The sequence below is a fragment of the Geospiza fortis genome, unplaced genomic scaffold, assembly GCF_000277835.1.
Source record: "Geospiza fortis unplaced genomic scaffold, GeoFor_1.0 scaffold403, whole genome shotgun sequence".
NCBI lineage: Eukaryota > Metazoa > Chordata > Aves > Passeriformes > Thraupidae > Geospiza > Geospiza fortis.
In genome coordinates this window covers 1635405-1663177 of record NW_005054336.1, presented here as the reverse complement: position 1 = coordinate 1663177, position 27773 = coordinate 1635405, and the positions used below count along the sequence as shown (strand labels likewise).

The 27773-nt window shown below is 36.8% G+C and overlaps 1 long non-coding RNA gene across 1 annotated transcript in view; it reads left to right on the top strand.

Moving 5' to 3' along the window:
* Nucleotides 1-27773, top strand: part of LOC115947984 — a 487803-nt gene that overhangs the window by 184951 nt on the left and 275079 nt on the right. The window lies entirely within an intron of this gene.

Genomic DNA, 27773 nt, shown 5'->3' with positions numbered 1-27773 from the left:
TCTGACCCAGGTAGTTTCACATAAAGAGAGATGAGAGGTACCATCAGACAAAACAAGCCAATATTTAATTTCTATCCTGGTATTTCTGAGTGGGTTTTAAAGGAAATTAGAGACAAAAGTATTAGACTATATTTCTCTGGTTCAGTTATGTTAAGGCATTGCAATGCAGTTATATTTTGGATTTTTTATGTGACCTTACTGATTTGTGCTGTTTTATTGTTACTAAAAGTATTTTCGTTATATTGATAATTAAGTCAGATTAGGCTGTGAAGACTTCCTGACATATAATAAACCTTTTTACTATTTTTGATACTAGAACAGAAAATTAAAGAGATTCTATTTCTGAAATAGTAAAAGAGAGTCTTATCTTTCCAAAATCTATGTTGATTCAAAACAGCTCATGGAAATAATGCAAGTAGAGCACAGTACAACTGAGGAAATGCTGGAAATGGAACATGATATTCATTGGCTTATGTTTCTCAGCAGTGCCTGTAGAGTGGTCATAAGTATGCTCTGGAGGAAGGCAAAGCTTGAACTCACTCAACTGCCCCTGTGTCTTATCCAGGAGGATTTAACTAATCAATAGATATGTAGATGTAGAAGTTTTGGCAACTTCACCGAAACCACGATCTGCTTGATTTAACTGATCGTTTGAAATAAGCAGACTTCACAATAATTTATGTTGAGAGCTGTTTGTGCAGCAGCAACTTGTGAAAAAATGTGCCATTTGCTTAGAAAACCACCACAGTTCAAGACTAAAAATACCATACAGTATTGGTTGATTTGTTCAGGGAACTTTTCTTTCAAATTTGTTGCTAGTTCATGCTCAGAAGATATATGCTAACTGGTCTGGTCTACTGAAACACAAATGTCTAGCTGGGAAGAAAAAACTTGTATCAGCTGGGCAGATATAATTAAAGTTTCAGGCTTACTTCATATCCAGGTGGAGACTTTGAGAGACTTAAAGGAATTTAGTGCTAATCCAAACCTAGTATCTCCCAACTGACGACATGATGGGCAGCATGGAACTGTAATTGGAAGGGCATTGGAGGGGGACCTGGAGAGATTATAGAGGAGCGAGAAGAGAGGATTAGACAAGCACTGGAATAAGTACAGCAACTTCAGAAAATTACCTAATGCAATGCAGTCCTTGTGTCTTTGTGATAGTCAGAATCCTAGGCTTGTCAGAGAATACAATACCACACACCTTGCAGTTCTGTTCTAGAAATCTGCATCTGAGAATGCCAACTGTCAAAGCCTTTACAAGCTAAAGGAAGCTGCTTAGGGAGATGTAGGCAGTTCAGCTGACAATGCCTCCTGTTAATCCTGCCATGTATTAGAATTATCTATCCTTATCTCCAGATCTGTCAAAACAGGCCAAGTGATCAAACTTCAGGATGCTCATCCATGCATCATGTGGCACATGGCCTCAAAGACATGGGGCTCTGTGATCTACCAGCACTTACAGATCTTGCTAAATATTCACAGAGACTATGAAAGGAGTTTTTGGGAAGATTCCCTTTAATTGAAATGGCATCTTCCCCCCTTAGAATTCCTCTCTACCACATCATATATATTCCAACAAGTGCTCAGGAGCTACTGCTAGGGATTAAGTCAAAGCTTGCAAGCATTTTATGACTTTGACTCCATCTCATTTTCCTTATGTTGCTTTCACATTATCTTCATCTCTTCCAATATTGCTTTACTTTACTTTTATTGGTGCTTTTTTTCCTTGATCCTGTCCTCTCAAATAATTTATTTCCTGTCTTTGATTTGGAATGGATCTGTATGCTCTTCTCTTGCTGCCAGTCTTCTTGCCCTTACCTGATGATTAGCAGTCTTTTCTAGGCACACTGTGAGTACAATTTGGCATGCAGCAGAGCACCAGTCTCAAGGAGCAGACACAGCCCAGAGGAACAGCCTGGGACATGCAGTGAAACCAGATGAAATCCAGTATGACCTCCTGAGATCCAAGTCAGAAAAGGCAGATTTTTAAATTAAATATTGCATTATAAGGTGAGGGGAGGAAGCTAATGAAGTCTGTTCCCTTAGAATAAGGGGACATATTTTTTCTTGTTTTACTATTACATTAATTTTTTAAAGAAATTGCAGGTGAAAAATGGTGCCACTGTAGTTGATCCAAGAAGACAGAAACTTAGAATCATCTGATAGCTCCAGTTAGGGAAGAAATTGAGATTGGTAATTCTGTGAAGTAATCTTTCTCGTTGATAAAATCCTGTGGTGCTTGCACATAGAAACATCAGCCAGCCAGAAACAGTTCCTCTGTTCTTATCACCAAACTCTATGTAGCAGCACGGTCAGGACATTCTCTAGTCTCCTCTGACCTTACACAAACTCAGGCTTGCTTTCTGCTCATTGCTTACATGCCTCCATCATGCTTTCAAGCAAGATTCCACAAAAGCATTCTTTTAGATCAATTTATTTTCTGAAGTTTTGTCTTTTTTTTTTCCTTTGTTTGGTTTGGATTTTTTTTGTATGCATTTTTTCTTCCTTTCTTCTTTTACAGCTATGCTTTGAATCTTTCAGATGACTTGAGGAAGCATAAGTAGCTAACAATGTCCTATTTTTTTTGCCTTAAAGTGCTGCCTACAATTTATGAATGTCTCTCTGTCTCAGCTACACCTTCAACACACTGATTTTTAAAAATCTTTTGCAGTGATAGAGCCCAAAATTTATTAGGAAAGGCACAGTTTCCACCCCAATCTGATTGAGTAGTCGTATGCTTAGGAAAGATTCCTAGGCCTGGAGTGATGGGGATTTTTCATCAATGTTGTCACATTGTACAGTTGGGAATGACGTAATAGCTTGGCTAATTAAATTCTAGTAATATGCACTTACGTGGCTGATCAGTACTAAAGCTATTCATTTTATACCATTTTAATCTTTAAAATGTTAGAAAAGCTATTTGAAATGAGTGGCTTACTGTAAATGAATGGACAGAGACCACAGTCAATAAGTAAAGTGCTCATTCACCAAAGTGCTTTACCAAGGTTATATTTTGTTAAGGATTTTAAAGCTGGACATAGTGTTGAATTGAAGCCCATCAGCCATTTCTGTCATTTATTTAGATTTACTAAATGATCTGAAAACAGATTCAAATGCCAGCAAAAGGGGTTGGGCAGAGGGACTACCAGGCTAGTCCTCAGCTCTCCTACTGATGTGTTTTGGATGTCATTGAAAGCAAAATGCATCACATTATCTGACCCACACCTTACATCAAAGCCTTGCCTTTGTGTTCTGTTGCTTTGAATGTGAATTGATACAGTGTATGGCGTGGGACTTGTGTTGCCCCATAAGAAGATGGGATGTAACCCAAATACATACTTAGATGATGCTGGTACTGCTTGGAAAAGCAACTGTTTGGCTTGAAATCTTTGTCAGCAACTTTTCTGCAAATGTAACAACCACTTGTTAGTGACAGTTGGGAGAGGAATACACAAGATAAAACATGAGTCAGCCCACAGCATGTAACTTTTCAGGTAATGTTTATTAAATATTATCTTTGTTTCAAAGCAGTGCACTGGAAGAACATCGAAATGACTTCAAAGCTTCAGTGATAATTTTTGTGTTGTATTTTAACAATGTGTTTTATCACTATAGCTCGCTATAGATTTGCTTCAAATATTAAATAGACTCTGGATATAGTAGTTAGCTGAATTGTTTATGGGATCAAAATCAAACTAAACGTTCAGAAAATTTTCAGCAAGAGATTCCAGTTAATGAAAGCAGCATTTGTGATGTGCTAAAACATGTATACACATAGGTATTGCCCCATTTATCAGACATGAGAGCTAATTACCTCATCCACTGCTATATTTCTTCCATCCTCTGCATTTCAATTCCCAATATTAACACATAGGTGGTCAAGCTGACCATTGAATAGTCTACATGAGCATGAATGCATTAAATAATTTAATGTTAGAAGAGTTTATTAAACTGCCACATTCTAATCAGCATGCGTACCTGCCTTCATTAATCTTGCACTGGTCCATGGTGTGTCTCCACAGCCGTCATAGAGTGTGCTAATGTTAATAGGAGCTCTTAACAAACAGGATCAGTTAATCAAGGAAAATTTACTATTAGCCACATGACCATGCATACTGAAATCTAATTACAATCAGATTTAACCTCTTCATTACTGTATTCATCCAAACATTTTTTGTTATCACTTGTGATACTAAAGTATTCCAAACTGAGACATGATTATACTCATTTGAACAGGAAGTACTTACATCATCTCACGTTTATTAAGAAGGGAGATTTTCTTTTTGCCATGGTTTTAGTGTATAATGTTAAATGGGTTATATTTATTGCCAAAAGTAGGAAAACTAGTACCACATTTTCTCACCCAAAACCTGGCTACAGAAATAATTGCTAGAACAGAATGCTGAAAAATAATCTTTACTATTCTGGATTAATTCAGATAGAATTTACCACTTGGTAAATTGTCAGTTAGCTCTGAATTTGGTGGATATAATTGAGAATATACAGGGGATTTAGCAGCCAAAGTGTTTTAAGTTCTTAAGCAATGCTCTTCAGTCCAATATCAATTGAACCACATTATTTTATACTTGGCTATTTCCATTAGATCTTAGACTGTGATAAGCAATTAAGCTCCATCAGAGGCTATGATTCTTTGAGCTAGTTCACAAAATGAGAAAGGTTAGAAGGGACCTCGAGAGACTTAGTTCTTGATAAAGAAAGGGTCAGTGGAGATAATTCTGTTTTAGAGCTATTTATTTATATTTATTTTATTTTACTTTGTTTTATTTTTTTATTTTATTATCTTTAAATGTTCTTTTTCTGTATGCAGAGTAGACAGTATTAGTTCAGGGCACAGAAGGTGAAGTGTGTTTCTTTAATTAGGAATATGCACAACATTTTGGGTGGAAAAGTAATATATTTTAAACCACAGTAGAGGTTAGAATTCTGAACTCTATTAAACTGATGAGAGGGTTGTTTGCATGGGGAGTTCATTGTCTGAGAAACACCATATCACTGTACCTCTGATGCATGGTAGGAAGTGGGAATTGGATCTTAGCCTTTCTGAGTTTTGGCTATGGATGACCACCAGCCTTGGGGACACTCCTGAGCCCTGCATTAGTCTCAATCACTATATGCTCTTTTCCATCACACCTCTCTCTTCTCTTCTTTCTCACCCCTTCTCCATTCTTCCTCCTTCTCCTCCACTCTGTTGTTTAACTGAGTAATTTCTTTAAAGGAGATAAAGTGTTGGAATGGTTTCATCTGTGAAAAATCAGTTTGTTAAAAATCTGCTTTTTGGTGTACACTGCTCCATAGCAGTGGAAATATAGGGGTTTTTGTGAGCTAGGGTAAGCCAGCCCAAGTCAGGACGGTAGAGCTGAGTCTAGGAAGGAAGAAGAACATGCTAAGGCAGATTTTTTTCTTTTTTCTCTCCTTTCTACTGTTCTAACACACTCTTTTCTCCACTTGTCACTTGGACTCTTGGATTACTCTTCTTACCTTACTAGCACCCTTAACCCAAGGTATGCTAAGGCACTCCTTTGAGGGTGCATAAGTGTTTGGGTTGTTTTGCACATGTCCTCTGAATGACTTCTCTATTGCAAATAGGCTTTTTATTTTTGCAACTGTAAGCTAATATTGCTTAATTTTCTTGATAGATGGCCATCACCATTATTATGCCATACATAAAGCTGGGACAACCAATTAGCAGTTAAGAGCAAGGTCTGTTTCATCCTCTCCTGTCCTGCCCTGTCATTTTGTAGTATTATTCTCTGTACTGATGTTTCAGCTTCATTCTTGATGCAATCTAAGGAACTCAATAAATTGAATTTTTTATGGATGCCAAAGACCACATGAGTCTCTGTGTTTGCTCTGGCACTAAAGCCTCTCTATGCACTTTTTAAGGTGTGTGATTGCATTTGAAATGAAGGTGTGGCTGTCATTTGCTGCAATGCATGTACTCTGAAGGCATCATTCACAGTAGTTGCTGAATTTTGGGGAAAGTGCTGCATTTTTAGGTCATTTGCAGAGAAACTGTAGGATGAAGAGAATTTGACTGTTGTGAATAGCATGTGAGACAGAAGGGATTTCTTCAACTTAGCTGATATGTAGTTACATCAATGTGTTCTTCAGCATATCCAGCATTCTAAAATATAATATTTAGGGACTGTATTAGCATCTGGTGTACTGAAAAAATCCAATAGCACTGTCAGAACTAAACAGCAGAATAAATAACACAACATAATGAGAACAAGATCTGATTCTTCATTAGTAGAATATCATTCCTCTGCACTGCTTTCCTTTTGTGCTTCTTCTGCTTTCGATTGCAATTGCTGTAAAAATCTGTCCACAAAAGAGAATGCTGATAACTTGCTAAATGTACAAATCCAGCACGATAGAAGAATTTAATGCAATAGTATATGACTCAAATATAATGTAGTTTGGAAATGTCATATGATAATCCTACATAAAACCCTATTCATCAAAAGGTTTCTGCTGTCAGGTCATGATGGTGCTTTGATTATTTTACACATTATTTACACTAGATAGAGTTAGAAGGCATATTCTATGCATGATTCAAGATGAAAAGTAATCCTCTAAAAGAGAGGGTGTATTCTTTGTACAGATGTTAATTTTGATCATAGGAAAGGAGGGAGAAGTACTAATAAAATTGGTCAGGACATAACAGTATTTTGAAATTACTCTTAAAAAGCGAATGGATGTATAATGTGAAAGTATTTTTAAAAATTTAACATTACATTAAAGTAGCTGCCTGAGTTCTGTGACTGGGAAATTGTAAGCTAAAGGAGATATGACATTTGCTGTAATGAAATCAGGATAGCTAGAAAAAATGTCTGAAAAGGTCCTAGACTGAAGAAAAGAAGGACAATTCAGCAAGATTTGTGGCATCATATATCATGTGATGGTACTGAGCTTTTAGCAGCTGTCTAACATTGGAAATGTGAGTTTATCAGTGCAACTGAATAAACAAAACCAAAAGAGGTAGAAATGACCCTGAGTCCTGGTACTGTGTGTGCTGACCACTGCTGGAAGGGATAGGTTGTCTGTGGCAAGCAGTGTAGGGAGAGATGTCAGGTATTCATTAAGTGATCAGTGAATGGACCTGGAGGTCTGAGAATTGCAGGCAAAACCTACGGATATGATAGAGATGACACAACCCTTCCCCTTCCCTTCCCTCAATGCCTTGCTGTGCTCTGCATTGCATTTTGAATAACAGGTTTTTCTTCTAACATCTCCCTGTAAGGAACAGGTCCTGTAGATTCACTACTCATTTGTTTGGATTCACCCAGGCTCTGTGGATTGTTGGTTTCCACAGGAAACCTAAAATAGCTGATGTAATTTCCCCTTTTAAAGCATCTCTTGAGATTTAGTGTTTCCCTCTATCCCTGACTTAACAAGCAGAATTCTTCCTGCCTAGGCTGATGAATATTGATGTTGTAATGATGACAATGAAATTGTATTTTGCCATAAGGACTTTAAGTAAATTTTCTTTATGTAAAACTTCAATTTATAATCTATATATCAGGAGAAAGTGATTAATTAAAATCATAAGCTTTTTCTTAATTATGTATAGGAGTTCTAACAGTCTACTGTCATATTTTACTGAAGTAAAACACTAAAAAGTGTTTTCCACTTAATATTGATGTGTTTTTGTTATCATGTTTGCTGAATTCCCTCCCCACATTAAATAGCAGAAAAAATAAAATGGGGCATAAACAGTTTTAGAAAATTAATGCTATAGGGAATTTGCTGAAGGAGCTGGAAGGCCAGATTAAAACATTTTCCAGACCTGCTGAGAGCTTATCTTAAAACATGACCAAGATAATTGTTGTATTTTCCTCTCCTGAAACATCTGGAATAAGTTCCTAAAGAGATAAGAAGTGTGTGCACAAAGTGCAACTGTAGCATAGTGTTACACTCCCACATAGCTTTTCATTTAATGTGTTTCAACTACCACCTGGCCAAACAGAGATGAAAATATAGTGAAACATGTTCAAGCTCGAAGGATTGTTCAATCTTTTGTTATTCCCTACCACTCCTCACATGATTTGTCTCCTGCTTCTTTTTCTCAAGGGCTAAATGTTGCAGGGAATCACAGTTCCTACTCAGCAGAGTAACCACAACAAAGCTCTTCTGGAAATGAAAGCTACATCCAGCCTCCTCTGCTTTTATCTGTAAATGAAACACTCTAAGCCTGTATCTGTTGTTGGAGGCTGTAATATCTAGGGGAGTTAGGCACCCTTTTATAAATCTCATCTTGGAAATCCCATCAGAGGAGAATTATTTCCTTATTCTTTATGATTATAAGGCATTAACAGATAAAAGTGTTTTCACTGGGATAACTTATTTGTAGCTGAGCTTTCCCTTAATGAGAATATGCTGTTTTCTACACTGCCTGTGATTTACACACTGAAGATATAAGAGCATACAGCTTGAATATACAGAAATACTTGTATTCAAAATAAATTATAATAAATTTTAGATTAGACAATGGTAAACTGTGACATGCTAAGGATGTGCTTTTCAAACAGAAAGCTGTACTGTGCCTTTTTGCCACAGCACAAAGAAACAGTGCTGTCCATGCTAGATACACCTGGAAGCAGAGGTGGGATCCTGTGCTGGGTAGCTCATCAACAGCTTCAGGCATTCCTTCCAGGAAAGGTGTATGAGAATGATGCAGGACTTGCATAAACACACTTGTTAATTCTTTAAAAAAGGAAAAAGGGAATAATTATCCAATTGTAGTGAGTATGTGTGTGACACAGAGAGATAACTCATGGGTTCTTGATGCTGCAAACCTACCTGCATAAATTCTGTTAGCAATGAATGTAAAAGGGTTGTGGAACCAATGCCACTTTCTGAGCAATTCTGTTACAATTGCCCTTAGTCTGCTAAGATTTAAAATTAAAGCTGAACTGTTCTTGGTGGGTGATCTAATTGCTTTATATGTCAGAAGTCTGACTTCTCTCCTTGAAAGAGAAAGAGGCAAGCCAGCAGGAGTAAAGTGTCTTGTGTCTAGTTGGAAATTACCACCAGAATTGTTCCAAAGATTTTTCTTGGAATAAATGCAGTTTCTGTGACTGCCTCCTCAGCTTCTAAAACACTATGAAGAATTGAGTGAATGAGCCCAGAATGTATACTTCAGCATCTTCTCCTTTAACCTTTTTATTCACAATTGAAGTTTCAAAATTGAAAATTCCATGATAACAACAAATTCCACAGGCTTACTTTTTCTTTTTTAAGATAGTTTGTCAAGAACTGCACAAGTTTTTAAGTCAGATCTCACTGCTATTTGAAATAAGTTTGTATTTTAGGAAAATCAGTTGCCTGAGACAACAAAAAGTATGCCCTTAGTGCTGAAATGCTATCTAAAATTTGCATGTGGTCTAAACCAGATATTTGACTTTTTGCTTTGCTGGGCTTTTTGCTTTGTACTTGTTTTCAAGTAATTCCAAAATGAATCTTCTCTTGTCTCTCCTTTTCCAAGAATGGCCAGTGAGTATAAACCTATCATATTTTAAAGTATTAGTTAAATAGTTGCATTTAATTTAATAGTTAAACTATTAAAACCTTTTAGGTGACCAACTTTTCTATTGGAAAGAAGCAAAGACAAGGACAATATGGAGATAAGCCAGAGAAAGTTACCAAGAGTAACAAATGTTCATACTAATGTTTCGGAGAGCCAAAGACAGATATTTAAATCCCATTTCAGATCATGTGTTCTACAGATCACAAAGGCAGGAAAGCTCTACCTTGACTCAGGGTTTTCCTGAAAGCTAATTCCTGGATCCAGGTAGAGTTTTGACATGATTATAATTCAATCAGATGATAATGGTCCCATCTGGCAATAGAATAGCAAGTCAGCTGAGACTGATGATGACATTTTACCTTCTCCAAATTCCTCACTCAATAGCTCAAAGGACCTATAAATTTGATACCCAGCTCTTCCTCCTCTCTTTCTCGCAGCACAGCAAATTTTCAGTCAGTCCTTTTCTCTATTTTTGCTGAGACTATTCCTACATTTCATCTCTTCATGTATGTTGTAAAATCTTACTAATTTCCTTACTCTTCCTAATCCAGTAACTTTTCCCTCCTTAATTTGGCAACGTGATGGCTTCTTATAAGTGTTTTGACTTTTAAAGTGCTGTCTTTACTTAATTCTTAGCAGCCTTAAGTAGAGAAGGAGTTAAGTATGAGCTTGCCTGTGTCTGTCCCATTTCTGCAGCCCTTTCCACAGCAATGAGGAAATCAAGACAGAGGTAGCTATGCTGTTTAGCTACTGATGCAGAGTTTCCCAGAGGTAGCCTGAATGCCATTACTTGTGTTGTTTAGACTGGCATTTACTATCTGAATACATTTGTACCCTGCACTTAATTAAAGTAAACAGTGATTAAAAGTCTGATGATGCTTCCTAATTCAATACCAAGTTCTGTACTCACAAGATGAGACTGAGACTGCAGTTTTCTGAGGAGTGAGGTTTGGATGTGAAATTCCTTGTCTGTGCCATTTGCCTCTTTCTGCCCATTTGGTTATTCCCATACCTTTGCTGTAAGGGTAAGCCTTGGGAGGAGAAGATACTAAGGGAGAGAGGGGTTTAATCCAAACCATTTTGCTGTCTCCTTTCCTTCTCAACAACTACCAGTCCAAACATGAGGGTGTGTGTCTATAGAAATGGAGGAAGGCAGAAGGAGCATGTTAGGAAGGGCCAGAAACCTCCTAAACTGACTTCATCCCTGACAAAACTGATACCAGGAAAAGATAGCATGTGGTAGAGAAGAATGCTGCATTTGTGATCTTGCATTGCTGGAGATACAAGCAGCTTATCTCGTTATAGGAATGTTCAGTGTAGGATTCTTGTGTTGTTGCTTGTTGGCCACCCAAATGATACACTTCTGAAGATAAAAACTTTATCAATCTGTAGTGCTCTGCAAATTTCCCTAACAATTTTTCAACAAGCTCTCCTAGGCTTTATTTTTGCTGTGCTGGCAGCAACAAACATTACAGCAGGTTTTTCTGTCTGACACCTCTCTCTCATCCTGATCACTATATTTATCGACACACAGATTTGTTTTTTCAAATCTCAGCTTCAATCATACTCATTCTCCCCTTCCTAAAGATTGCTTGGCACTAATCTGGCTTTGGTTTGGTTGGATTTTTGATTTAATGATACTTCAACAGAGATCGTTGAGATTTGAAAACATAAACATCCTTTCCAGCCCATCCAGAAAAGTGCACTGGAACCTAACAGAATAATCCTCCCTCTTGTAGGGTCATTTGTGGATAAACGATGTACTCAGTTGATACTTTGCTGGAATTTATCTTTACTTCTAACATCCTTCCTTTGACAGATTTTGTCATCCTCACATTACTGAATGATATTTTATTCCTCCAGTCATTCTGTACATCATAGCAGAGCTGTGAGAGCAGTGTGTGCATATGTACAAAAGAATTTGATCCACAGTGCTGTTGGTTTGTTGCTGCCAATATTGTTGGGGTCTTTTTCCTCTGATTATTGACTATTTAGTCAATATAAACTCATAGACTTTTAAATTTTTTAAGATATTATATACTTCTAATCTAATACTTAGTTTATATGAACATTCTATTATGAAACTTGATTTTTTTCTAAGGAAAATATGAAGACATTTCTCATGTTGAGCAAGCAGCTCTGAATTTCTGGAAAATAAAATTTCTTCATTCAGTCTGCAGTCCTATATTGCTGTCTCTGAGAGTTTAGGTAATGGGGGGAGGCATTTGGAATTGGTTGGGAGATTCTCTTTCTTCTGTCCTTTCTAAAGAGTTTTTGGGAGGGCAGAGGAGAAGTGCTTAGGCTGTGGGTTGCAAATTCCATATTCTTACTCCTTCAGCATTAGGAGATGCTATAAAGATTGCCGTCCCTGTGCTTGGTCTTGTTCCTACACTCCTGCTGTTGACACCATCACCTCCCTACTCCCAGACTCCCCCTTATCTGCAGCAAAATGCAAATCTTGTTCGAATTATGATAGTGATCTCACACCAAGTAATAGCTATTTTGTTGCAAACCATCAGTCATGTATCCCTTGTGCCCAATGTTGTCACCAGATACAAAGAATAGGCAGGTCAAATCAGCTTTCTTAAAACGAAGCCATTGGGTCAAGCCTAACGCTGAAAGACTGGGTTCTGTAAACCTTGAAGCTAAGTTGAAGTTTTCCCACTTGGAAACCCTCATTCTGTGTGTGCAACAGACAAGATTGGAGGGAAAATAGAGAAATGTAGAAAACCTTCAATATATGCTAGATCCATCCATAGAATCTTCTCAATAGTATAAAGAGACTCACTGGAGAGAACATGTTCTAGGTTCATGGAGCTTGTAGTTGCCAAAGTCTATTTTCAGCCTTTTTTTTTCTTCCTCTTCTCACTGTTTGTTTCCCTGTGCAGCCAGTTTTGAGTCTCTGCAATTTTATGTCTGTTCTCAGCATTGCTGAGAGGGAGGCAGAAGCAAAGGGTGTGCAAAGGAAGCATCCTCCCAAAGAGAACTTCTGCCATTCTGGAAAATAATAACATTTGTGCAAACAAGGATTATCTGTGTTTGCTTGACTCTGTTCAATGTGGAGTAAAGTGGAGGACTTTAGAGCTTGAAGCCATAGGGCCTGTACTTTCCATCTACCAATGGTTTTATCCTGCTTCTTTTTGTTGAGTATAGCCAATGTAGCTTCATTTCAGTACTCTGTAATGATGAAAGCACCATCTAAATTATTATTTAAAAATAATCAGATGTATAAATGTATACCCATAAATGTAAGGGGAAAACCACTGCTTCCTGCAGATCAGAATCTATTTCTCATTTGTTAATGTCTCAATGTCAGTTGATCCATTTAGCTGCAATGCGTTGTTTAGTTCAAAAGGTTTTTGAAAGAATCCTGTTATCATGCAGTCTTTTAAAATGATGCCAATAATAATATGCCATTAGCTAAAGAAGAATGCCATGATTAGATCTATTCCTACCCAAAGGCAGCCAGCCATGTTGATAAATTGGTGTGATCTCCTTGCTAAGGATTTGTTCGGATTTGCCTTGACTCAGTAGTCTCAGTGGTAAGTGGACTGGTAATTTAGCTTCTCTCTATTTTCTGACTATCTTGACCTCTACACCTTTTTTCACATTATCGAGTGAGCATGGTATTTTCTACACACTAAGTAATACAGACAATAACTGTATAAGTCTGTCTAAAACTGGGAGATGTTAAGGATTTTTAATCTATATAATTTTATTACTTTCTTCCACTGTGCGTCAAAGTTCCATGCAGAGTGCCTGTTTTTACTGAGCTTTTTTTTCTTTTTATTACCCAGAACTTTTCAACCTTGCGTGATCTCTTTAAAATTCCCTTTAGAATACATAATTGTACTCGATCAATTTGTTAAAGGCTTTTGAAGTGTTAAAAAAGCTACATTAAAATTATTTTCTTTCAGGTTTTATGTTAATGAACATAGGTGCTATTCAAAGCAAAGTCAGTGTGTCAAGGGAACTTTAACTAAAGTTATTCATACATAAACTAAAAAAGGAAACATCTTTAGTGAAGGAAAATACATTTAATGAGTAAGTGCAGCACACAATTCCTCCTTTCAAAACTGTCAGTTCATATTGAACCTCCATTCTAGATATCTTACAATTACTTTGTCAACAGAAGGTAGAGTAGTGATGGATGATACATTGGTTCTTGAAACCAAACTTTCTGTGAGTTACTTAGGCTGAAACTAAGTGCTTTTACATTCCAGTCTTATTGATGATAGTGGTTTTATATTTATCACCCTGTCATTTCAGTTGACTGTATCAGCCTCTTCAGTGCAGGAATATGGACACTAATGGAGGTGTGTCCTTAGTGCTCTAAAGGGTCACAGACTCATTCCACTAACACGTTCACAGCCCTGTTATAAGCTCAGAAATCATTTTGCCATTTTAAACAGTAATCTGTGGCTGTAGGTGTATGAGACCTGGGGAAAACATTTTCCTACTGGTCTTTTTAGACCATGCTACCTGTTTGACACTGAATAGGCTTCTTTGAACTTTCACTAATAATAATGTTACTGTTTTGCAACCTGCCCTATAATAATCAGAATTCTACCAGGGCCTTGGGAGTCCAGGATCAGATTGCAGCATTTATTTATAAGAAATTCTGTCAAGAATCAATAATAGTCTTGGGTCTCAAGTTCCTTCTTTAATAATACTTTGATATGATTTGTCACAAGCTAGCCCACAGTATCCACCAGATTTTATTACTTAGCTTGCAGCACAGTCTCTCATCTTTGAGTCATGAGATCAGCCATGGGGAGACCTTTAAAAAGCTATATTCTTTACTGTTTGGTTATTACAGAAAGTCTATATTACTCAATAATATCTTTTATAAGGTGTGCTGTCACATCTTCACATAGATGTTTAACCTCGATGTAGATATACTGAATGCCTGGAGGCCATTTTACTGACATGGACATTGTTTTTCATGATTGGATGCCAAATGTATCAACAAAAACAACAGAAGCTGGGCCTTATTTTCACAGCTTGGTAGTTCTGACTGAATCTCATACAAACTGTCGATAGCAACTAAGATTTTATTTAGAGTGTAGAGTGTAACATTTTTATTACTTGAAAGTAGCAGGAATTCTGTGAAAGCAATTTAGATTACTTTCCACTGTAATATCAGTTCCTAAGGTTCTACTGTGTATCTCAATAAACAAGATCCTACTGTGTCACTCGCATATTGTGGTTCTAAATATATAAGATTTAACTCAGACCAGAAATTCAGATAGTTTCAGTTGGCATTTATTTATACAGATGGTCTACAAAATGAATTACATGTATTCTTGACTTAAGGCACAATATGCTTGCTTCAGTGAAATTTTCAGTAAAGTTTGTTAAAAAATGCTTTGAGTCAATACTGTCTAACCAACTTGTAAAATTCAGATGCTCATCTTACATTTTTTGTGAAATTAAGAACTGAGAAATCTAGGGGAAGATGGAGGTTTGCTCCATGTACCTTGGCATCAGAGTCATGCACAACTAGTACCAGTGAAACAAATTACAGACAAACATGTTTTCATAAATCATGGGATTTTTTCCAAAAAAAGGAATTCAGGAAAAAGACCCAAACTCCCCTTTAATTTTAAATGCTTTTATTATTAAAGTTTTCTGTTAATAATAGGAATGAGCTATAGTGTATGTCTCTGAATTTGAAGGTTCTTTCACTTTTCTATATAGCCATGTTGCTTAGAAGAGAGGGAAGCCTTTAAATTAGGGTGAAAATTGAGTTATGTTTTTTTGGACCAGAAGGTCAGAACAAGAATAAAAGGATGCACATTTTTCAATACTGCTCATAGTGAGGATCTTAGAAATAAGTAGGTATGATCATTTAATTGTAAAATATCATACCTCCCTGGTTTATAATTTTTTGTGTCCTAGTAAAAGTTGAAAAGCAGGTAGGTCTTTGGGAAAGTCAGTCCTCATGTATAATAAAGCTACATGGCCTGTTTTAGCTCAGAACTATTACAAAACTATTAATAGATCCATAGAGGGTTGTAATACAGATATTAAAAACAAAAATAATTCTAAGGTATTTATTAAGAGTGCATAGTAAATGTTGAATTACAGAAAGGCAATCTTGAACTGAATCTAGAAATTTCCAGTTCTTTGTTTTGGAAATATAACATTTTGATGGACTAAAGTAACTTCAAGATTGAAAATGCACATTGGTTAAAGACTTTTACCCATTAAAAGCTACTAAGATTCTTCCCTTAATAAGACTTAAATTGATAAGTGGAGATACTTCCTTCCTTTGCAAGTTAGCCTAAAACAAAGAGGTTAGTTACAGATGGAATCTAAAATGTAGTAGTCCCATAATATCTGAAATACAGTATTAATTTTGCAAATCTTTCAAATTTTTGTCAGATTCTTGAAAAGCAACTCCTCAGGAAATATAGCAATGTGTAATATTCATTTGTAATGTTAATTTTTAACACTCTAGTGCTCAATTTTTAGCACTCTAGTAATTTCATTTTGAAGCATTTAAAAGATTGTTGTTTAATTATGTCTGTGATGTTTGATTTATATTGAATGGGTGAACTAGAAATATGAAAATATACGTTTTCCTGTAGATAGTTTGGAAAAGTTAATGTATCTGCTACCACCAGGAAGTTCATATGTTTGTATGCACACACACACACGTGCACATGTACACACGCATATATGCACATGAATAACCTAAATAATAAACAGATAGTGAAGCAATTGTGTTTACCTTTTATAGTTTTAGAGCCATATGTACCATAGTTGAACTTTCAAATAATCTACCTGTAGGTAGTGTCGAGTTAGAAAAGGCATATAAAAAAAGACATCAAAAAAGAAGCCTGGAGCAGCCCATGGGAAAGAACAAAATGGTATAAATTAGATCTGGACTTGAACACTTTCTATGTAAAATAAGGGAGAAAAAGAATTGGGAAAGCTATGAAGCTTATAGAAGGGGAAAAAAACCACTTAGAAATAGGCATCTAAACATTGAAATCAGAAATAGAGAGGTAGTGGAAATGTGGCTTCCTGCCTGTATTTTATAAGCTAACCTGTAGTCTAAATTTAAGAGGAAAAGAGACCATGTTAGCCCTAGACCTGCCTTTTCTAGCTTGATCTTAAGCCCACAAGTTGAATTTGTTTCATCAAAAAAATTCATTCATCCTGTACACTGCTCGTTTCTTTAGAGGTATTATCACTCTCCCTGAGGAACCTAAGGACATATGTCCATCACATGACCAAAATGCAGATGTGATTTTTACCTGCCACATCCCTGCCTAGCAGGTATTTGGTTTTTTTTCAGTAGCCTCCTCTGTGCATGTGTTGAGAGAAAGGCCATGTAGCTGGCCCTAGGTGCCTGCAGAAAAGGGTTTGTTATTGGAGGCATGCACAAAGCCTCCCCTTCCCAACAGGAGAAGACTGTTCTTCTCTAACATGCTCTGCCAAATTCATGGTTTTCATTTGCTCAGGTTTTCAGCAGTGTACTGACTATCCCTCTAACAAGAGCATAACGTGCTTACTTTTTGCATCATTAGTAAGCAGGAAGGCAAAGAATAAAGAATGCACCAGTTATAGCTTTTTGATTTTATAAATGCATGGTGGACACATGCATATGCTTTACAACTAGTAGCAGAGGCAGTCTCTTCAAGATCTTTCAATGTTACTCATTCTGGAAACTCTTACCAAGATACAAAACTAATCAGACTACCTCAGATCCTGAGTCCTTTTTCCTTGACTTCCTTGCTATTTTTCTTTTTTCCTTGTGATTTAGCAGTCAATCCTGAGAAGCCATTGGCTATTTTCATAGTCAGTTAGCTGTAACATAATAACAGGTTCTGTAAAATCCTTCAAAATTCCAAGCAAAACAACATGCATGGATACTAATTGTATGAGCTCGATGATTCTGTGAAATGTATTGTTTACAGGCATCATTAGTTTTATTGGTAGCAGGCCAACTGTGGCAGAGATCTATTTAGCGTGTGATAGCAAAGCAAAGGAAAGTGTTAACTTGGGTTTTGATCTTATCAGCTTCAATCACTTCCATAAATCTGTGTTCTAGAAATGCATCTAAGTTTGTCCTAACTTTCCTGGGAAGCCCATATTTCCCTCTAGTCCCATCAAAGTTCACTTTATTAACCCAGGAGTTATAGGTTTCAGCAGAAATAAATTCTTTTAGCAGCAACAAAATGTACTTGTCAGGCTTTCCACCAGATTCTCTGAAAATCTCATTCTTTTGTGAAGGAGCCACATTTTATATGCTTACCTCTGGCAGCTGCTCTTCTGCAGTACATTTGCCATCTCCTGCACCCACATCCACACCAGTAATACTCACGTATTCATCAGCTGTGTTTGTATTCTCATCACCTCACTTAAGCATACAATTCACAGGGGCCAAAAGAAAAGATTGCCATTTTTTGGAACAGAATTAGGACAAATTAAAAACCAGAAAAGAAAAAGGCAGGTTTTATACTCCTGAACATTTGCAAGAGTATTGAATGTTGAGGGAGAAAACAAAATGGGATTTACTATAGAGGAAAAAGTAGTAATCCTGCATACTCATCCTTGGCTTCCAGTTGAGCAGAATAAACAGTCTTGGTTTAGACAATGGCTTGTTTGCAGTTCTGTTCTGGTCACGCCTTGTGGAAGTATTCAAATTCTCTTGCTTAGAAGTATAAAAATGCCTTTGAAAGGGAGATCTTCCTGAGCAATCTTCTGATTTGCTTCTTAAGCAAATTTACCTGATTTTGCCAGATCTGTTAAGTGATCTTTTTGATGTTTTCTTAGGAGGTTGTCTATGTTATGTTTATAAATGTTGCATGTATATCTCTGTAATCCTTGTAAGGCTTCTAAAAGGCTATTTCAGAGTTAAATCAGCTGTTCTGGCCTTAGATCTGAGGAACAGCATCAGTTCACAAGTTTTGAAATCTTGGTAACAGACAATGGCTCATAGCTTTTGAATATTTACTTTGTCTAACCTGAACCAGGAGCTTCTTGATGAGAAGATGAGACTTTGGCCAGGATTGCAAGGAGACACTTTGAAATTAAGAAGGTGAAAGGAATTAGAAGATGCTCTGCTGAGCATCTGATTCCCAACAGAACAAAGTGAGGGAGTGAAAAAACACCAAAACAAGGAAACCCAATTTGAGCTCTTCAGTCTCCTGAAACTAAGTGTAGCTGTGTCTTGAGTATTCTTATATTTCTAGAACCCCTTTTTTTTCCTGCTATATATTCTTGTAGCTAATTCCATTTCTTCCACTGAACATCGTGACATCATCATGGTCACAGAGGGAATGGATGGGCACATCTACACTGCTCTGTGCTCTAGAAAGCAATATAGCTACAGCAGCATGGGCCTGTATACTTCCAGGGCTGAATTCCCTCCAGAATATAACTAATTTAAATTTAACTCCAGGATCTATATATTGCTTTTCACTGTTCTGTGACAGAAGATAAACCTGGTACACCCTGCTGGGATTAACATGGTTCATAATCAGGCATTTCAGTAACATTACCAGCTCAATCTCAAAGTTTCATTGTAGGAGCTAGAAGATTTGTGAGTCCAAGTTGGAAAGAAATGAGGCTGGAAAGAAGAGAAAATAAGAGCTTCATCTCTGAGCTACAATTGTAAGTTTTTGGAAAATAAATTCAATGCACTGACTTTGACCTGAAATGAAGATTATTCTTGTGCTTACTGCAACTCTGCTGCATGATGATCTTGCATTTGTTCACCATGCAGAGAAACATGGCAATTCCTAATTCCTCCTGAAGGGAAATCACTGTATTAGAATGCTAGAAGTGCAGCACTGGAATGTGCATTTCCAGTAACTCATTCATTAGCACTGAATATCCAAAGAAGGTACATGCTCACTGCTGACAAACTCAGACCATTTGGCAGGTTCTGAGGTTTTTCAGATGTTGGCATTGTGACATGGGCTGGGCTTTTAACCTTGCCCACAACATTAATAAACTTTAAACTGAAAGAATACATACTCCAAGCAGGGCATGTTCCCAAGTTTGTGCCAAGGTCTAAGCCATGCTGTACCTCAGGACTCTGAGCTCTGAAGTGCTTATTAATTTTTCCCTGTAATTCCTAATAAAATTGTATTGCTGCATGAGAGCAACAAGGGCCTCTCTGATAATTTACCCTCAGCAAGTTCAAATCCATGTTAGTGAAGCAAACTGTCTGCCTTGTATTTCAAAAGTAATGAATTCAAATTCTGTTGGGATTGAAATTTTATTAGAAATTCTGCATATATTCTCTTCTTATTATTTATGGGTCAAATGGATCATTATATTGATTGATCAACACTTAATTTGTTATTATCCATACGTACACAGCAAATAATGAAAATACCCTGTCACTTTCTTAAAGAATTATCAAAAGTGATGGTAATAAGATACTTTTCTAATTAATTTTTACATACATGTAGATTAACCTTATGGATCTCTGGAGCTTTGACTGACCACTCAAACATCTGGTAGCAAAAGCTGAGTAGTAAAATAAGTCATATACATACACACACACACACACACATATACATATATAGTATTTTCTAGCTGGAAAGAGGAGAGACTGGGAATTTAGTTGTATTTATTTATATTTATTGACTTTTTAAAATTATAACTGATTCACCTGGATTTGTTAGGCTCAGTTTCTCCTAACTTCCACTGACTGACAACCCATAAAATGTAGGGGTGAAACACAGCATTCAGTCCAAGTAATATATGTATACATATGTATTATACCATTAGCTACGAGTCTTGATGGAGACACACTGGGCCTTATTTTTAAACATTCTTAGTGCATAGAAATCCAATTCAAGCTTACAAAAGCTGTAAAAATTCATGCTCTTGAAAATCTGGAACAATTTTCCTAGTGAGAGTAACCAGTATCTACCATTAAGAAAACCTATACATTAATTGTTCTGTGTCTCCACTGGCCTAAATGTTGCTTAAAGTAAGAATACTCTTGTCATGATGCAAAGCAAAACTAAAAAGAGAAACTTTTTTTTTACTGTCACAATCATCTTGTATGGATCAGAGTTAAATGCATTATAGATTAAAATTATTGGTGTATATATTTTATCGATAATGCAGAAAATCAGGCATCTCAATATATTTAATGTATTTTTTCTACTTAGCTGGTCTACAGGTCTGCTTAAATTGTGCCACAATGGGTTGTTCATGAACAGCAGCACCAATGCATGTGATGTTTTTTGCATGTTTTATCCCAATTACCTTTACCTCTGCACAAAACCAGCTTACTGTTCTCTGAGTGAATTCCATGATGTGCTTTCACCTGAGACTTGTAATTACTTCATGTGTCTCATAAATCCCTCCACAGTAACCTTGACTAATTACAAGTGGGCAAGCTAACTTATTGTGGTTGGCACTGAACCCCTCACAGACTGGCCACCTGAGATAGTCCACAGAATTTTTTAATTCTCAGTTGAAACCTTTCTTCCATGGAAGCACCAATTTGTCTCTTTACTACCCAGTTGCCAGTTTTCATGAAACTTATGGCAGACTTTATGTCCTTCCAGTTTCTACAGTTTTGTGCCTTCCTTAAACAAAGGGAACTTATAGATAGGTGAAAGAGCAAACAGTTCAGTGTTGTGTATTTTATCCTTTGAAAACTGGGCTATAATGATATAGAAAACTTAATTCACAAAGCTATGAAATATCAAACAACACTCACAATGTTATGTGACAAACACCACTCACAAAGTTATGAAATACCTTATAAATATGAAATATCTTATAAATATAAAGGGTGAAACTCTGATTTATGCCAATAATCTCTTCAAGCACTAATGTTTGTCTAATGGATTCAGCTAACAAAAATTATTGCATATTCTACAGAAGGCATTATAATTTGAGATCCACCTGTGCCATTATATCAAAGCTAAAATTATTCCATGAGACTTTGGAACATTCCATGTTGGTTGATACTACTTACTTTTAACTAAAAGCTTCTCCTTTCACTTTACATCAACAGAAGTGGAACAATTAATGCTTCAAAATACAAGAGAAGCTTTTGTTCTTGTTTAAATTTTTGTACCTTAGCTTGAAAGGTATCTTGAGCTCCTTTGAAGTTTCCCTTTAATATACTGCACCCAAACCACTTCTTTATAAGAGCCTCATTTAACTTTCACATTTTAAAGATCTTTCAATGCAAGCCCAAATGTAACAAAAGAAAGTGATAATTGTTGAAACAGAGTTGTTGAATAGTGTAGACATTGAATCTTATGGAAGTCACATCCTGGAAGAATCTTGTGCAACTCTGGTGTATAGCTGGCAGGTAGGGCACATCGTATAGGATTTGCTTCGTGCTCTAGACTAATGTTTTCTTGAATCATTAATTAAGTTTAATAATTCACAGAGACCCCAATTCCAAAGAGCTTGTGTGGCCCCTTGCAGAGAGTCCCACTTACTGCAGTGGCATTCCTTCAGAGGTCTGCTTGTGCAATTCTTAAGTGTGTGGTTAAATGCCATTTCTGTAAGTGAGGATTAGACTTCTGTAGCTTTCCCTGGGCATTGGATCAGACTGTACATCTTTTGGTAGAGGATTGGGTTGTCTCCTGCCTGTATGTGAAAACAGCTACCACCCAGCTGATAGTAACAACAACTGAAATGCTGATTTGAGATTTCACTGAAGCCCCTTAGGACTGCAGGCAGAAGGTCAAGACAATCAACACTGAAGAGTGCAGGATTGTTTGCAGTTCATCCCAGTTAACTGCCCTGCACTCCCATTGGCTATATAGCAGTGGTATTCCTGCCCTGCAGAAGGTATGTAATAGGGCCTGCAGAAGTTGTGATTGGTTTTGTAACCCTGTTCAATTCCCTGAATTCCTTGAGAGTAATTCATGATAGTCAGTGTACAGTTTATTTAATTTACCCTATTAGAAATGGGTCATTTCAGATTTCTGATGTCTGCCTGTCTTTGAGGCTCTGATGGTGTCATCAGACTCCATTGTGAGTGAGCAAATGTTGATGTCATACTGTGGTTCATGAGTCATGTATCATGTCTATATTTTGTCTTGGTTTTGTGCTGCTACACAAACCTAGTGTTGTGGGAATTCACACCATTTCAGACCTCTGAAAGTTTAATTCTCATGCATGATACTTATTTTTTTTCTTTCTGAAGTGGGTCAGATGTCCCTTTCTGTAATAATTTAATTAACACTTTGGAATAATGATGCATTAATTAATGCCAGATTACAATGAAAATGCTGCAGAATTACACTTTATATCAACATTAACGCAAAATGAGTTCCTCCTGGATAATATTTCTTACAGAGAATACAAAAAGAGATAATACTAATTAGGCCATCAATTTAAATTTACCATAATTTCAATCCATGTCACTTATCTGTTCTCTAGCACAAAACCTTCTGTTCTACCATACACTTTTTGCTGCATTGATTGGTATGGCAGCCAGACCGGGAGTAATTTCCTAATGTACATTCATAGTCCTGGGTCTGGTGTCTGCATTGTGGAGGATTGAGCTTTAAAAATCACATATAGGTTTAAGAGTTTTCTGACACAGGTCTTCTTTGGGTAGAGAAACTTCACTGGCAGAACAACACCCTCATGAGAGGCATAGGTTTTGTATCATGTGTGGCACATTATTAGTCTGAAGCACACAGTCCAGGTTACTCTAATTCTTCCTGGCATGGCCCAGATTTGCTGCTGCAAATGCAGCATCTGCAAAGTCATTCTTTTGTGCATTATTATTTTAACTGCTTCATACCAGATTGTTAGGGAAAAAATAAGAAGTCAAGCTTTCTGATCCCAAGAAGTTTCAGTCCAGCTATGTATTTCCACATCCAAGAAAAAAGTAGTTTTTGAAAGCAAATCTGATCTCACTGCCCTTTCGTGCTTTTTTCTTTATATGACCATCACCTGGATGCTGCCTTTTGTGCAGGTAAGAAAAGAGGATTAAAAAGACAACTCTGAAATGCAAAGCATAAAAAAAAAATCGCAAAGATGATTCAATTTCAATGACCAACCAAAGCAGCTTGCTTTTCTCCCCCCTCCTGACTCTCTGGCAGTCTGGTGGAACCTGCTGGGTCACTATAATTTCTGGGCCATTGCTCTTCCATGACCAACAGAGAGTTAAGTATAGAGACCACTCAGGCTGGGTTGGAAGCACTGATGTTCCTTTGGAATTCCCAAGGTGTGCAGGAGCTTAGCTGCACTTCTGTCCAGACTATGGAATGAAAAGTAGTCAGGGGTCTCAAGTCATGTTAGTACCAGCACATGAGGAGTTCGAGAGTTCTTCACACACTGTAAAGACATTTGGAAATTATAAAAAGAAACTTTTTTGGTTTTACAAACTGGAAATTCTTTCAGAACTTGCTGCATGATAGATTTTAATATATTTGGGGATTTTTATTCCAAAGACAAATAACACCAAATTCTCAAATTCCCTGTGAAATCGACTCATTGCACAGCTCTAGTTGCTTTCTTCCAAAACTCAAATCTACTACTTTATAGAAGTATATTGCTCAGTAGATTTTAATGGGTTGATTTTATACTAGACATTTTTACTAATTTTATTGTATAAAGTTGAGTGATTTATTTCAAAACAGAAAATGGTGGTGCCTTGTCAGAATGTGTTCACCAACAAGGGGATTTAAAGAAGCATTTGCCACTCAGCAGATCTGATCGGGAGAGTAGCTGTGAGGAACTACAAAGTAGTGGCAGAGTTCAAAGAAAACAAAACTCAGCATAAATGGTTCTGCCTTATGGAAAAGTGTTCCAGCCTGCATAATAGCCCAGGAAATTATTTTGTTGGCATATTGTGTATCTTCAGAGGGGGCCATTCTTTTTTAATAGATATTCTGAGTGAAATGTACGTCATGTAAAGAACAAGCCAGTATCCAGTGAAATGACGTAGCCCTAAATCGGGAGCCATGTGGGATTTGACCATAACAAAACTGCATGGCATTCTGCACCAGAAGAAATTTCACATTTTGTACTTTGACTTTAGCATAGTGCTTTCTCTGGAGACCTCCATTCTGGTCTCTCTATCACATGGGCAAATTGAGTTAGTGCACTATCTCTTCTCCTTTGCAGAATTTATTTGAAATTTAGAAAAGGTCAGATATGTAAATCTGTGTGATTTGTTTTATGAAACTACCTCTTTGTTTGGGGCAGTTCACTATAACTGTCCATCAGTGTGCAGGACTGTTAAAAGAACATGTATTTAGGAGCAATGATCTGAACAGATTTTTTTAAAATATGAAGAAAATTAATTTTTCTAGGAGCAATCTATTTAGGTAGAGGAACAGATATTTAAGAACTACACTAAGCTCTCATTGTTAGATGGGCTTATAACTCAGTGCAGAATAGACAGTGTACTGGAAAAACTATGATAACTACCACATGGGCTGAAGTGATGTTGATGCCAGTGTTCTGGAATTAAGAAATCTTACAAATCTTTTCTATCTGTGACTTCTGAGAACTGGCAAAGAATGGGTTTTGTAGCTCAGGACTCAAGCCAGTATAATAAAACAGCCCTGTATAGTAAACCAGCTTGGTGTTGAGGGAAGATTTACTCTGTGCCAATCTACATGGTTTTCCCATTCTAAATGTTATTAATCCCTTACTTTCAAAAGCAATGAAGTGTATTCAGAAAAACATAAAGGAAAGTGAAGATTTTTTTTTTAGATTTCATATGTAACATCAACTAGAAACTAATTGTAGTAAACAATACCACGGAGTTCCAGACTTTTTGCTGAGATTGCCCATTTTCAATACTTTTTTTCCTGTTTAAGTATTCACATTGTATTTTTTTCTCATTAACTTATATGGTCCCAAAATGAAGAACTTTCATTCTTACTCTTTTAGATTAACTTAAATCTTCATTGCTAAGAACTGTGTCATGGAGATCCAAATAAAGTAGTTTAGCTGGGCAGCTATCTGATAGTGCTGTGTTTAGTGGAAACTCCAAATGAGTGTCTACAAGTGAATATCTACAGGGGACAGAAATAGAGTTTGATGCCTCCCCTGAAGATGACATCTTTATGGAACATAAAAACCTAAATGTACAGATGTCAGAGTTAAGTTCAAGTGTTTTAGTACCCACATATTTAAGTACTAAGCTTTTTTTCTGGCACACTTCCAGCCTTATTTCAGATGTGGAATACTTGTAAGGTGGTGGCTGATAGAGGATTTCAACAGCTTGTCAATTTTAATTTTACATTTAAGGCTTCTGCAGAACATCCTTCTTCTGTGACAGCACCAATACATTGGTAACACCTGCTTCTTTCCAGCTGATCATACCTGTTGATGCTTAAGTGCATTAACAATCAACTAACAACCTCTTCTGGTTCTTTTTCATCTCTGCTAGAACTGGTAGCTCTGTGCATAATAAATTATGATATACAATGAATTTAATTGAGTACCAAACCTATTTCTGGTCATATTACTTAATGATCCCTCTAACACAGGGAGGATAATTCTAAGAAAACTGTTTCACAGATATAGATAACTTTTGTATAATAACATCCCCAGTCTTGTGAGTGATGTGTATTTAAATTTTGTCCCAGAAGAGTAAGAAAATTCATGTTCATATTGACTTTCTTTCTTTAAGTCCGTGAAGGAGAAAAGCTCTAAAAGAGCTGATTGGAAGGTTACACTGGTAGCCAGAAAACAGGGGGCCCTTACCACAGTGCTGGATGTAGGAGTACAACACAAATAATATCAGGCTAATTCCAGTAGGGATAATACATCTGCAGGAAGTGGGGCTGATCATAGGAGGTTTCTAGCATGGATTCTGAAAGCAAGAGAGCCACCCTGATGCTGCACCTGAGTTTATGCATCCTCCATCTTGATGGTGGCAATTAATCAGGGACAGCACTGTGCTGATGATGCCATGCTGCATTGGTACATGCAAGTGTGGTTGTAACTATGTCAGAAGTCACTGCACAGATGTTTGTCAAAGCCAAGACAAATATTAATATCACCAGAGTTATATACTCAAATTTTGCTAGAGAAAGCTTTAAAAATTGCCACTTACACACATTCATCAGAGCTAAACTACATAGATTGGCTAATGACTATTGAACTTTTGAAATATCTAAGTTGAAAAGCAATGAATAAAAACTGAGAAGAACTGGAAAATGTTGAATAAATTCAAAGAAATCATCAAATCATTATAAGAGATCTGCTCATGGATATTTAGTAAACAATAGTTTTCTAAGTTATTTGCTATGCGCTGTTCATTCATCTCTAATAAGTATCATACAGTATAAATGGTATTTTTATTTCAGCTCCTAGAACATAAAAATCTATAGATGCTAGCTGAGAATTTTGCAAGCGTGTCTGAATGCCAAATCAACTGAGGTAAGTTGGAGTTTATGTCCCTGAACATATTGTACGATCAGTGGATAAGGCAGGGTTTAAATATAGATTGAAAACCACAGGCTATTAAGTATCTTGGAATATTTTACCTTATGGAGTTGAAGTCTACAACTAAACTTAACAAAGAGGTAATGTGAAATACAGTGAAAAAAAAATTGCTGGGTGGTCTCTGCCACATAGTGTATTGTGTGATGGAAAAGGCTGAGAGTTGTAAGAGAGATATTGGGACCAAACCTGACATACTGCATACATTAAACGTCTTGCTATGTACTGTCTGAGAAACGTTCCTTAAGGAACTTGTGGGCTGGTTAACAAAAACTTTATGGCATTATAGGAAGCCCAGAATCTGGGATGAAAATGCTAGTGTTAGCCAAAACTTTTAGGTGGAGCAAATTTTCCAGAGTTACAAAAATATTGGGGTTTTGTGTAGCCAAGGAAAGGATGCCATGTGAGTGGGTCTCAGCCCATTTGGATAGCTTCTGAAAATGCACAAATGCACTTTTTCATTTGTTCTCATTAACAAGGGTGAACTGAAAAGAGCTGAATGCAGTGGTGAAAGCTATGGGTAAGTAGATTTTAAATCATAAAGAAAATGCAGGGAAAATATACACAGTGGAAAGGCAGGAAGCCCTATGAAACAAAACTAGTGTAAGATTTGTTTGAGGTACTTTTATTTTTATATTCTTTTTATGACTCGAGACCCTGAGGGCACCGGCAGGCCTCAGTCGCCTCAGGGCTCCCTGGCCCTGGCTGGCCCTGCACTTCATTCCTTGACCCTGAGGCCGTTCCCGTGAATTCTCCTCAACCCACAGAGGTTGGGAACATCCCAAGTGAGGCCATTGGT